Genomic DNA, 14065 nt, shown 5'->3' with positions numbered 1-14065 from the left:
TTTTTTAGTTTAATTTTTTTAGTGTAACAAATTAACAATCTAATAATATATTTTATTTCATTTTTTTAAAAATTATTATTAACTGATAACAAAAATAATAAATTTTAATGGCACTTTTGCATTCTCTGCCAATAATATTACACTTCGTATCCAGAATCCATTACAACTAATCAATCGTCAACAAGAAGTCACTACGTCTTATTTCACAGATAATACGAACTACACTTTGAATAATTTTGATGTATGATATGACTGCTGTGAACAATAGTGTTGCGGAGATCGATCCAATTTATTCGTTCATATCCGGTTCGTACCCGGCGAGGTTCTTTCCGTCCATGTCAACTGGTGAAGAATATATAAAAGAAATTATTAATAATCTTCGTCTCCTATAAAAAAAAAAATAAATAAAAAGAATAAAAGTTGCCAAATCTTTACTGAACTTTTATCTTATAAAGTGAAGATTAGTAATTCTTTCCAGGGGATACTAATCTTCAATCAGTAAAACTGTAAAAGTAAAAGGTGAATTTAATTCTATATATATAAACGACGGATTCTTACTTCTTAAGTTCTTAGCCGTGGCCTGGATGCGTCTCAGGAGAATGACGAGGACAAGCACACACACGCGTTTTAGTGCAAAATGGATTACGTGTTCCTTCTCGGGATTAAAAGAGAGATAAAAGGAAACGTCACAAAAACGATAAGCGAAAATAACAAAAGAAATAGATAATAAACGAAATATTTTACATATGTTCAAAGCTTAATTAATATGCAATTCAATATTTTTATAGTCCATTATTTTTAATTTTTAATTCACAAAATAAATTAAATGACTGTAAATATTTGTAGAGGACATATCCAAAAGTATGCATATATGATGATTATGATGATGATGACCAGAAATCTAAATTTTGTTGTAGCCGTCAGAAAATTAAGAAGTTTAATTTATGGCCAAAATTTAATAGGCATATGTGTCTGCTGAGATTGGAAGACTGTCTTACCGACGAATCCAGAAGTACCAGAACAATTAGCTACGGTTGGTGTGAGAAAGAATGTAAGAATATAAGACAAAAGCAAGAATGCAACAAAGATGGCCCTTATCATTATTATGAAATACTAATTGTTCTTTGGCTGGGTAGAAATAATTCAAATTCCCTTTTGTACATATAGATAACCCATGCCAACACGTATTTATAGCCTCCAAAGTCCCAAAGACACCTATCACATCGTCAGTTGCTTCATTTTTAGTGATTTTCTCAACGACGACATTCCAATTAAGTATCATTAATAGAACAAAATTTTGAGACAAAACTTAGAGAGAAAGAGAGAAGGAGAGAGCGGCGGTGAGTGTTTGAGGGCGAAACACAGGGAGGATAGCAGCCATGCGGTCAGAAAAGATAAGGGAGAGAGTGTGGGTGGGGGTGTATTCGGTATTAAGCAGAATTTCTCACGAGAGGATTTTTTAAAGTTTATAAATGTCTTCTTTAGAGATAAAGTCATTGGTCCAGAAAAATTGAAGGCCTTTGATCTCTATCTAAGAATAGTATAGCAACGGTGGTGGGCAAGTAGGATGATCTCCAATCTCCGTGTGTAAATTTCACTGAAGAAGCCAAATTTTGTTTGGCAGAGCCTTATTGAAAAGATTTAGTGATCAAGGTCCTTCATAAAAATTATAGTTACACAATTCTTTCACACAAGCTTCGGATGGTCTGGCACATCAAAGGTGGCTTTGATCTGCTTGATATGGGGTTTGGGTACTTCATGTAGTAAAATTCAATGCAGCTGAAGATTGTGAGAAGGTCATGCTTGGTGGCCTGTGGTTGATTGGGGGCACTATGTTACTGTAAAACTGTGGGATATAGATTTCCGGCCATGTGAACAATCCTTCGAGTCTAAGCTTGTATGGTTTCAGGTTTTAGGGCTCCCAATCTGGTGCTATCAGGAACAGGCCATGATGCATATTGCTTCTGTAATAGGAGTCTCCATCAAAGTGAACATAGCCACTAAGTTGGCTGAGGGAGGACGATATACCCGAGCATGTGTTCAAATAAATTTAGGATTGCCAGTGATCAAGTATATCATTGTGGAAGGTGTAACTCATGTAGTGGAATATGAAAGTTTAAATTTAATTTGAAATTCTTGTGCATGTTCTGGCCACGATATGACACAATGCTTGAGTAGAGATTCCAAGAAAGGAAAGGGTGCTGATTCCGATGCCATCAAGCCCCGGGACGGTATAACGGTGGTGCCAAATCCTGAGCCCAAAATTCAAAATTCAAATGAAGTAGAATCTGATGTGGTAGGTGGCGTTACTAGCGAGAATTTCACACCGAATTCGCAAGAGAATTTGGAGGCTAATAATTTGCATGGAAATAATGTTGAGAAGGCTTGCATGCATGATGAACCAGGCTAGGAGCAAGTTGTGAGGAAAAGTAAAACTAAGCTAGGCCAGAAGCAATATAACAAGGCCCAAAGAGGCGCTCAATCCAGAACTGGTTCGAGTAGGGTAATCAGACCTACCATCCACTTCTCTCACACGGATGGTACCAGCTCCTATCGTGCCAGGGTCGGGTCACGGGTCAAGGTCGGGTACAACGTTTCCCATGATGGTGAGACGTTGATCACCTCAACCCGACAAACCCCAGTGCTTCGTGGCTCTTCTCTCAGGAAACAACCAAGGCTGGCGTCCCTATAGAGCTCGCCAGTTGAGAAGAGTGAGGCACGGCGGTGGAAGCATCGTCATGTCCTCTTGCAGCCATGAAGGAGAGTGTTACCATGGCGGTTTCATAAGAGAGGGAAGGCGCGTAGACGGCTGTTCCTACGTCGGTAGGCGGGAATGAGGAGATATTCCATGGAGATCCAGCAAACACGAAGGTCACAAAAGTCACTCCCACTGGGCAAGTCTCAGTTTGAGGTTGGTGAAGCACTTTGATTCCTTTATTTTATATTTTTATATTTTATATTATGGATCGTTTAAATATAATAGCTTTGGAATATTAGGGGTGCTTCTAATAAGTTAGCCCGGGTGTATTGTAAAGAGCTGGTTAGAAAATTTAAACCTGTAATTTTTTTTGTGGTTGAAACTCACTGTCCTTTTTAACACTTGAAACTATCCTGGAAAAGACTTGGTTATCACTTTATTGGTATAGTGGAGGCGTGAGGGCATAAGGGGGTATCTGATTACTTTCTGCAATGCAGGGTACTAACTGCAAATGGGTTAATGCTTTCGATCAGTGTGTTATAATTGAGGTTCATGTAAATAATATGATTTGGAGGTGCAGTGGTATCTATGGTAATCCTCAGTTTAATACCAGAGTTCTGCTATGGGATTTTCTTATTACTCAGTCCTCATCTTTCTGCGGGCCATGGATTGTTCTTGGTGATTTTAATGAAGTACTATTCTCTCACGAATCTAAGGGTTGCCTCTTCTCGAGTCGTCATGCAGATCGGCTTGCTGCCTCTCTAGGTGATAATGATCTGTTTGACTTGAAGACTATTGGGAGATAGTTTTCTTGGTACAGAAGGGTTGAAAATGGTGTTGAGGTGGCGAAAAAACTTGACAGGGTCTGTATCAACAGTGGATGGTTATCTCTCTTTCCAGAGGCTTACGCAGAAATTTTAAATAGACTTCAATCTGATCATTGTCATATCCTAGTGCACTGTACAGGTTGTCCCCAACCAAAAAAGAATAGACCTTTTTGGTTTATTGCAGCTTAGGCAACTCATCCAGGCATAGTTATTAGAACCGAACCAGTAATTGACCCAGTCATACGACTGGGTCACTGGGTTATTGGTTCAACCGGTGGGTCACTGATTTATCCGGTTGACCCGATCATAATTAAATAAAAATATAAAATTATAAAAATAAAATTAGAATTAAAAGTTAAATGCATATTTTCAAAAATATATTAATAATAATTAAATATCAATTTTTAGATATAATTTATAATGCAAAAAGAAATAATAAATTAGTTACTAGAAAAAAATAAAAATAAAATAAAAAATCATTACATTTTGTTATATATATATTTGTTGTCATATTTATTAGTAAGAATCAAGTTTGCTGTAGGGCAAGGGGGAGGTTGTGGTTACACGTAGTCCTGAGTTCGAAATCCACGTTCATCATTTTTAGGTGCTAGTGAGAGCTCCTACGATGATTCGGGGTTCTGCAGGTTCACCGTGGACCCGCGGCGTGTTTAGCTCGGTCTGACGTGCGAACCGGTCGGTTTTTAACGGATTTGACCACCGTTGACCGGTTCGAATGCATATCGGGTCCAATCTACCAACCGAACCGATCAGACTACTGGTTCACCGGTTTTCCAATCGAACCGGTCGGTTCAGTCCGGTTCTGATAACTATGCATCTAGGTATAGAGATATTGTGAACCAGTCATGGTGGGCTGGCTACAGAGGGTTAAATTCAGGGATAAAAATACCAAGTTCTTTCATGTCCAGACTCTTGTGCGGAGAAAGCATAATAAGATTCATGGTCTCTTTTTTCAAGCTGGGGTGTGGTAAACGGATCCAGATGTCCTTAAAAGGAAAGCTGAATCCTTTTACAAACGCCTATTTTGCCAGTCAGAGGATATGGATTTAGGTTGTCTTGGTAATGTGCCACTGCCTTCCATGAATGATGATGTCTGTTGTAGTCTCATAGCGCCAATTACTTTGGAAGAAGTTAAGTCGGCTGTTTTTAGTATGCATTCTTTTAAGGTGTCGAGCTCTGATGGGTTTCAGGCTTTCTTCTTTAAAGAATACTGGGAGATTTTTGATTTTGATGTTTGGACTATGGTTCGTCATGCCTTCTTTGGTTTGGATATGGATCCTAGGATGATGGAAACTCTTGTGGTTCTTATTCCGAAGGTAGAAAATCCAGTTTCCATGAAGAATTTTTTATCTATTAGTCTTTGTAATATGGTTTACAAAGTTATAATGAAGGTCCTGATCAATAGACTTTGTCCCCATCTCAAAGAGATTGTTAGGCCCCTTCAAAGAGGGTTTATCCCGGGGAGAAGAACCTCATACAACATCATTGTAGCACAAGAGGTTCTCCATTTTATGAAGAAGACAAAGTCAAAAAAAGGCACTCTGGCCTTTAAGATTGATGATCTGGAGAAAGCGTAAGATAGACTGGATTGGGGGTTTCTGAAACAAACCCTTGTGAGTTTTGGGTTTCCTCCTCTGATAGTCAATCTAATTATGCGTTGTGTCACTTCTTCCTCGCTGTCTATCCTCTAGAGTGGGGATAGATTAAATAGTTTCACTCCGAGCAGGGGTCTTAGGCAAGGAGATCCTATGTCACTATATTTGTTTGTGTTGTGCATGGATAGATTGTCCTGTTCTATTAATCAACAAGTTGATAAGGGCTTGTGAAAACCGGTTGCGATTTTTAGAGGGGGTCCAAGAATTTCTCATTTGATGTTTGCCGATGATTTGCTTCTTTTTTGTAAAGCTGAAAAACAGCAAGTTCAAACTCTAATAGTAGCTTTGGAAAACTTCTGTAGAGCCTATGGGATGAAGGTTAATGTGGAGAAATCTAAAGTGCTATGCTCTATGAATGTTTCAGCGACAAGAAAAGAGATTTTCACTGGAGTGTCCTCCATTAGATTCGTCCAAAACTTGGGCAAGTATTTAGGGGTGAACCTTAATCACTCTTGGGTGATACGCGTAACTTTCAACGATGTTCTGGACAAGATTCGGGAAAGGCTAGCCAGCTGGAAAGGGAGATTGCTTAATAAGGTGGGCAAACTCTGTTTGCTTAATTTGGTAGTGACTGCGATTTCTACTTACCACATGCAAGTATCTATCTTCCCTAAAGGGGCAACTAATAAGATAGAATCCATGATGCGAAACTTTCTATGGAAGGGTCAAGCTGATGGTAGAGGCCTGAATCTAGTTAACTGGAAGGTGTTGGTCACCCTTAAGAATTTTGGGAGTCTGGAAATTAGAGATCCTTTTTGTGCTAATATTGCTCTTCTTTGGGAAGCTAGTTTGGAAACTTTTTTACCACCCTAACAAGTTATGGGTTCAACTATTGACGAAGAAATACCATTCCTCTAAGGATGATTGCTTAAGTCGGTCTTGAGGCAGGGGATCTTATGTTTGGAAGAGTATATGTCGAGCTTGGGATATCCTAAAGAAAAATTTTATTTGGTGCATTGGGTATTTGAAACAAAACTTTTGGTTTTCTAAATGGAGAAGAGAGTGGCGATTGTGTCATGAGATGGATTATGTTCACATTTCTGATTCGGATCTCTAGATCTTGCACTTTTGGTCATCTGGACAGTGAAACATTGAGAATATCTATTCTCCTCTGAATTAGTCTCTGCAGAGCAACATTAACTCTTACAACCCGGACATTCAAGATGGTTCAGAGGTCGGTTGGTGTTGGACTAGTGCGGCTTCAAAGGTTTATGATGCTCGTAGTGGTTATTTGTGGTTGAGTAAGAAGATGTTTAGTTGGGAGAATAGGGAGAATTGGCTTTGGCTTTGGCGTCAATATGTTCCAAAAATGCACAAATTCTTGGCCTGGCCATGTCTTCGTGATGCTCTTCCTACTGCTATATTTCATTTTAGGAGGGGTATTTCGCACACGGATAGCTGTTCACGATGTTTCTCAGGTTAGGAATCGATTTTACATTGCATTCGAGATTATCCAAAAGTAAAGATGCTAATTTGGCAAGCTTTGGGGATCTCTGGTCAACCAGTGGATTTAATGAGTTGGTTCTTACATAATAGCAAACAGCACCCCTTTAAATTCTTTTCTGGTCTCTGGTGGATTTAGCGTTTGAGGAATAACGAGATCTTTCATCCACACGATCCTTGGACCACAAACAAGGTGACTGGTATGGCTGTCCTTGGAAAAGGAGCTTTGAAATATTTTTGAGTTGCAATGAGTGTCTATCCCATCCACCATTTGTGGCTCTTGATTCTTTCTCAGTGGGTACCTTTAAGATTAATTGTGATGCTAGCTATCCTGACAATGGTGCTCGGGTTGGTATCGCCTGTGTTAGCAGAGATTGGAAGGAAAGGTGGCAACGAGGCTATCTGGGAACAATTGAGAGTCATAGTATTCTGCAAGGAGAGTTGTTTGCTATTTGGAGAGGCTTTCTTTTAGCCTGGAACTCATAGCAAAGTGATATTATATGTGAGACAGACTGTGTGGAGGCTTTTACTATTGTCAATAATTACAGGATTGCTCTGGTTTTATTGATTCTCTGGTGTTGAAAATCCGAGATATCATGTCTTGGAAATGGTGTACTGATCTCTGGTTGATCTGGAGAGATGCAAATACGGTAGCAGACATCATGGCAAAGACTGCAATGAGGACCCTATCTTCCCATGTGAAACTTCCGTTGCCTTGGAAGGAGTTTGAGAGTAGTATTCACCGAAACTGCCTTTCTTAAGCAGTTTCTTATTTATTTTTTCTTTCTTGGTTGTTGTTTGTTTTCTTTCCAGTCGCCAAAAAAATAGAACAAAATTTTAATTTTTTTTTTCCTTTTACCTTCATATCATAATAGACTAGACATGACATTTTTAAATTGATTTTTTTTCTTCTATACGCTTCTGTATTTAATACGGACATAATCATAGAATTTCCAATCGATAAAAATTAAATATTTAAAATTTGTATCTGAAAAAAATCATCTTAATTTATAAAAAACTAATATAATTAAGAAACTACAAAATTTCATTAAGACAAAAAATTGACCCCAAAAGATAATATTAGAAGAGCCAAACCGGCATGCACACGCAACAAGCATCACAAACTAAAGAATTGAGCGAAAAAGTCAACTCGATCGTTTGGGGGTATTTAAAATTTTCAATTGACACCAAATAAAGTGTACGGGAACAGTTATACAAAGAATATTTAAATTGGCCGAGAATAGTTACGAAGTATAACTGTCAGTTGACATAGGAAATTTATAAATAGGTCTTAGGTTAGTACTGTAAAAGAGTTCAGTTCTTTTGAAAAATACTTAGAAACCCAAAAAATGCTCTGAACTCCTTGGTATCACAGAATAAAAATCGAAAATCTTAAGTAATTCCTTTGAACTTAAACACTTGTGATTTACTTTTTTTTTCTAATTTTTATTAATAAAATTTCTTTACTTTTACGTGTACTTCTCTTTTACGTTTATCTTTCCTTCTTCATCTTTCCTTTAATTTTTTGTTTGTTTTAATTTTTACAATTTACTTTACCTTCGACACCTTACATTTTTTTTGTTTATCTGCTAATTTCATTCTTTTTAATTTCTATTGAAGTTACAATTGCAACATTGAGATACCAATATTTTCTTTTAAACATATAACAAATTTGAATAAAATAAATTGGCATGTCCAGTAGGACTTTGTCAATAGATTATAGTTTGTCAAAAAAAATCATGATTTTTTGAATTTGCATATGGTTATATAGTGGTAAGATTGTGTTTTCAGAGACTAAAAAATCAACGTTAGTTCGCATGTCAAATATATCTGCAACATCTTCTTCTACTTCCAGTAATGAGACTAGAGAAAATGAGTCTGAAAATTTTTCTGTGATTTCAAACACAGAGCGTACTTTGCCGTCAGTGAGGCATGATGGCGTTGGTCATGCCCATCCAGGGTTAAATGCAACTCACATAAATATCGTGGGGTGGCAAGCCATATGTCTCTCCCTCCCCATGGTGACACAAGGATTATCTATGCCTCTCTACTCAACTTTTCAAAATTCTCTTTACCAAAACTCGTATGTCATGTCAAATGTACCTATTTCGGGGATGTCAGGTTCACATATATCACAACAAAACTTGTCACTATTAATATAAGAAATAGTAATGCATCTAATTCACTACACCTACTGCTACTAGGGTAGAAAACTCTAGGTCTGTGTTTTCTGACATGTCAAGAGCAATGCCTATTAATCAACCTAGTCAAACTATCGGATCTTTAGCAAACATTAGGCAACAGATAGATGAAAGTCACAATGATTAAGTAAACATGTTAACTCATCAAATGGTGATAATTTTAAATTCTCTTTTAGAAAACACAAACACTCGAATTGAATAGTTAAATAGGCAAGTCAATAGAATTGCTACTATGGTAAAATTAGAAGAAAATGACAACCATAGTTTAGAATTTGATAATATTAACTAAAGTAGTGAAGCAATTCCTAATTATGAGGTTCATATGCCTAGACATGGTCAAATGCTAATGATATGTTGAAAAGACTTAGACAAAATAATTTAGGGGGCATTATAATCTAGCTAGGAATGTCGAACAAGGTTTAAACAATTTCGGATTTAATGTTGGTTGTTTAAATAGGCCATATTTCGTGTTAGTTTTTCCTGAATGTGTCCAACAAGCTGAAAATTTCTAAAATCCCTTACAAAATTTTATAGAGAAGAAAATGAGTTTACAATAGAGCATATTGCTCGATATACTGTTGAAATTGGAGAAGCAGTTTCCGATGAATATCTCAAGATGAGATATTTTCTATCTTCTTTAATGAAAAATGCATTTACTTGGTTCTCTAACTTGAGACCAAATTTCATTCATTTTTGGGCGTAGTTAGAAAGAAATTTTCATGATCAATTTTTTGAGGTGAGTTGAAAGTTAGCCATACAAATTTATTCTCTGTCAAACGTGGAGAATGAGAATCTACTGACACTTATTTGGCACAGTTTAAAAATATGAGAAATAAGTTTTACTCTGATCCAGAAATTGAAATTGTCAAAATGGCTATTAATGGACTAGAATTCGGAATTAAGAAAAAAAATTTTAATCAACATACCTTAGATCTTGTCCAACTAGCTGAGATAGTAAGACAAATAGAGTAAGTTAAGAAAGAACAAGAGAATTTCAAGAAAAGTTATAAAAAAGTTGCATATGTTGATTGTTTTTCTAATAGTAGTGATTTAGATGAGAAAGAGGTTTACATTGCTGAATTACGTGGGGTTCTCCTTATGTATGCAAATCTTTGAAACCTATTAAAGGAAAAGAAAAAGTTTCTTCGTATTCTAAAGTTGAAAATAAGACTTATTCTTTTAATATTTCTAAGATAGACTAAATATTTGAGATTTTATTAAAGGATAATAAGTAGCTTATTTTACCACAAGGAAAAAAGATGCATTCGGGTGATGAAATAAAGAATAAAAAATTTTGTAAGTTTTATCAGTTATTTTTGCACACTTTTGATACAAAAAGCCATTGACGAGGAAAGTTTGAAGTTTGAGGATAAAACTACTATAAAGGTGGACACAGAATCATTCGCTGTTGATTCAAATTATGTTGAGCCATTCAACTTATCAGTCAACATGGTAGAAATTGACACCATAATAGCTAGTACTCAAGGTAAAAATAAAGATCTGAGGACTTCTGAGCGAGACAAGAAGCCGATTTATCCTCGTTCCGAGTAGGATCTGTTAGATTTTTTGCTGAGAATTAAAGAATCTGACAACATCATCGCTATGTGCTCAAAGTACAGTGTTATTTTTGACAAGAAAGCTGCAAAAGAGTTTGAAAAGTATAGAGTTGAAGAGAAAAAAAGACAAAGTTGAAAAAAGAAAATTGCTGAAAAGGAGAATGAAACTAATGAATTAAAACGAAATATTGCTGAAGGGAAACAAAAGTTAGACTGTCAGGTTTCTTTGAACAAGTGTGTCAATAATGCTGGGATACAACTCATCAACCAGAAGATAAAAAATGTGGTAATATTTGATGAAAAATTCAATGATTTTTCTTAAAAGACAAGAGTCTCTACCACCAAAATTTCAAACAACAAATGGGTCCATAATGTGAAGAATGTGAAGAATCAATCTAATACTTTTTTAAAAAAAAAATAAATAAATGAGTGAGGTCTAGATCATTTAAGCCAAAATATTACAAGTCGTAGTTATGGAATCTAAATCATGCATAAGATAGAAATAGTGTATATGTTCCAAAAAATGTACATGTTCCTTTAAAATCATTGGTTGAATACAAAATCACTGGTTGAATCACAAGATGTAGTTTGATTTTATAATTTTTTTTGTCATAATTTATTGCAGAGAAAATCACTAGTTGAATACAAAATTAGCTCCAATCACAAGTTAAAAAAATTTCCACTTATTTGACAACATCCTAAAATATTTTAAGCATCTATGAACATTATATATCTAATTTCAGATTTTCCTAAGCTAAATTTCAAAATGTGAATTTTCTATCTCTATTAATATATAAATCGTTTAAGTACTTTGTGCTTTTGATAATATGTAAATCACCACACTCTAGAACAATTTATGCATTGAACTCATTATAGAAATGCACATAAATCGTCTCAAGACTTTGAACTTTTCAAATTGAATATAACTCATTCCGTTCTAGCGTAGCATTATTTATAGTGATTTTAACCCAAAGCACTATGGGATAGCACGATTTACGTGCAAAAGGATAACTCACCGTACCTTAGTATGGTTTATAATGTTTATAAGTTTCTTCACTTATTCTTTTGTTAAATTTTAAGCTAATTCATTTTAAACAAAATTTGTAAAAAGAAAAAAGATAGAGAGTAATGTAAGGTAAACATAAATTAAATAAGTATAATTTCTTTAATTTGATAAAAAATACTGTATTTTTTTAATTAAGTCTTATCTAAAATTTTTTTTTCGTCACCTATTTTTTATTAAATTTTAAGCTAATTCATTAAAACAATTGTAAAAAGAACACAAATTTTTAAAATAACAGAAATTTTGCAAAAAATTTTTGAAAAATATTACATAAATTGTAACTAGATAAAGGACATTTCACTATTGATAGAAAAAGATTGAAAAACTTGTTTACCAAAAAGTACTGGTGTTTAAAAGTTGGAAAAAGAATACTTGATTGAGGATTTAGTTGAAAAAAAAATTCATTTAGAACTAATGATGTTTAAAATAATATTAATTTTTGGCCATTTCAAGTTGCATTTTATTTTAGTTAGATTAAATAATATTTATACAAGTAATTAGACATGTAGCTAAGCATGGCAAAAACTTCTGGTGGGCGCAGGTACTCGCAGAGATTTTCCTACCGGAGGATAGGTATGGGGGCTTTTTTTACCTGTGGGGACGGGCTCCGTATAATAAACAGAGCCAGGGCGGGGTGGGGGTAGAGGTTCCCACCTCGTAGAGACCCATTTAACCCCGTTTATATGAAAAGACTAAAATACCCCCATTATATATAACATATATGAGAATGAGATTGTGTTTAACCCTAGTTGTCAATGACAAAATTCAAGCTTCAGAGTTCAGCTTCTCCTCTCCTCTTCTCAAACCATAAGCCTCTTCTCTCTCGATACACGACCGACTGCCACCTCCCACCCCATCGGGCCCTCAACACCACCTCCCATCCTCTTAGTCCCTCACCGCACCTCTCGATCGCACCGTCACGCTCACCTCGTCGTCTTGCAGTGCTTATCGTCTTCTCCTCGTCGCGGCAGAGCGTCTTCTCCTTGTCGCATCTTCGCTAGGGGTTGCGTCTTTGTCGGCCTTCGCGGATAAGTCACCGGTCTTTGCTGGTCTATCCCTTTTCTCCGTCGATTAAGTCAGCTATGTGAAGTGTGAACTCTGAGATTTTCATTATTTACTTTGATTAATTTGTTATAATGTCTGGAGTTAGGTTAATTATAATCTATATTTCTAATGCTGATTCTGATTTCTAGGGTTTATGTGTTTATATTTCTGATGCTGATTCTGATTTTAATTCTGTGATTTATGTGTTTATATTTATGTGTTTATGTTTTTATATATCTGATTCTAATTCTAATTCTATGATTTATGTGTTTATATTTCTGATACTGATTCTAATTCTGATTTCTAGGGTTTGTGTGTTCATGTTATAATTATAATTTATATTTGTTAATTTATATTTATCTGTGATTTCTATAATTTATGTGTGGATTATTTGATGGATTGGAATCTTGATAGGAAAGTATCCACCTTGATGGTTGATAATTGTATTCTTCTTTTTGATGTAGAACTCAAACGAATTGAAATCTACCATCACTACCGTTACATCGTGAAAAAAGGTCTGAGGATTCTACAATGTGATGAATTATGCTTTGTAGTTTTTGGATATGTTTGGTACTTTGGTTGTTTTATGGATATGTTTGATATTAAATGTTTGTTGTTGTTAATGTCTTTATTGTTGTTAATGTCTTTGGAGACTATGAACGTGATGTTTAATATGTTTCTTTCCTTTTTTTTTTAATTTTTTATTTTTTAAAAATCCGCAAATATCTGTGGAGTCCTTGGTCTCCAGTAGATATAGAGTCCCCGTTACCCGTTGCGAAAACAGGACGGAGACAGAGACTGAATATGGAGGTGGGAGGCGGGGGACGGGAGCATGTCCCTACCCCATAAGTACCCGTTGTCATGCCTACATGTAGTATTTATTCTTGAATGTGTCAAATATTTGTTATTAATTAGTTTTAACACAAAAAATATTAAAATATATTTTCTTCTAATATAAGACACTTATTATGAAAATGCGTGTATACATATACACGGACTAACCATTTTTCTTGTATTTGAATTAATATAATTTTTTTTATTAAAAAATATCATATAAATATTAAAAATTAATTTCACTTTTTTGTTTGGCNNNAATATTAATTCTCTTTTATTTTATTTAAATAAAAAAGTCATAAAAAAAGATAATAATATTATAATAATAGACTTGAACAAAAGAATCAAACTATGACCCTGCTTTCTTGCTCAAAGGTTGGTCAACAACAATGCTTCTGCACTCTGCTTTCTTGATCAAGAAGCAATTGCTTCGTCTTTCAAAGTTTGTTAAATTAAAAATTAAGTTTTATAATTAAAAAAAGAAGATAAATAGTTGTCTTGAATAAAAGAACCAAACTGACTGAGTCGTGCGTGGAATTTAACACCATTTTATCCGAATGCTTGCACCCATTTGATTCTAAGATGTCAACTTCTCAAATATAATATACTACAATATAGGGCAGTTGAATTTTATATTTAATTTCCAGCAGAAAACTTAGTTTTGTGTTCAATTTAATTATGTGGGAAATTAGACCACGTCGTCGAGGGTTTTTTTATGATATGTCT

The 14065-nt window shown here is 35.0% G+C and overlaps 1 long non-coding RNA gene across 1 annotated transcript; it reads right to left on the bottom strand.

Annotated features, from left to right (window-relative positions):
- Window positions 96-1181, bottom strand: LOC107637983. Its single transcript, XR_001619663.2, has 3 exons — window positions 999-1181; window positions 559-652; window positions 96-342 (listed from the first exon to the last, which is right to left on the bottom strand). It is a non-coding gene; the product is annotated as an uncharacterized LOC107637983 (long non-coding RNA).

The sequence above is a fragment of the Arachis ipaensis genome, chromosome B04 (genome assembly GCF_000816755.2).
Source record: "Arachis ipaensis cultivar K30076 chromosome B04, Araip1.1, whole genome shotgun sequence".
In the NCBI taxonomy this organism is placed as follows: Eukaryota; Viridiplantae; Streptophyta; class Magnoliopsida; order Fabales; family Fabaceae; genus Arachis; species Arachis ipaensis.
The sequence above is the reverse complement of the archived record's forward strand: the minus strand, read 5'-3'. Positions and strand labels throughout refer to the sequence as shown.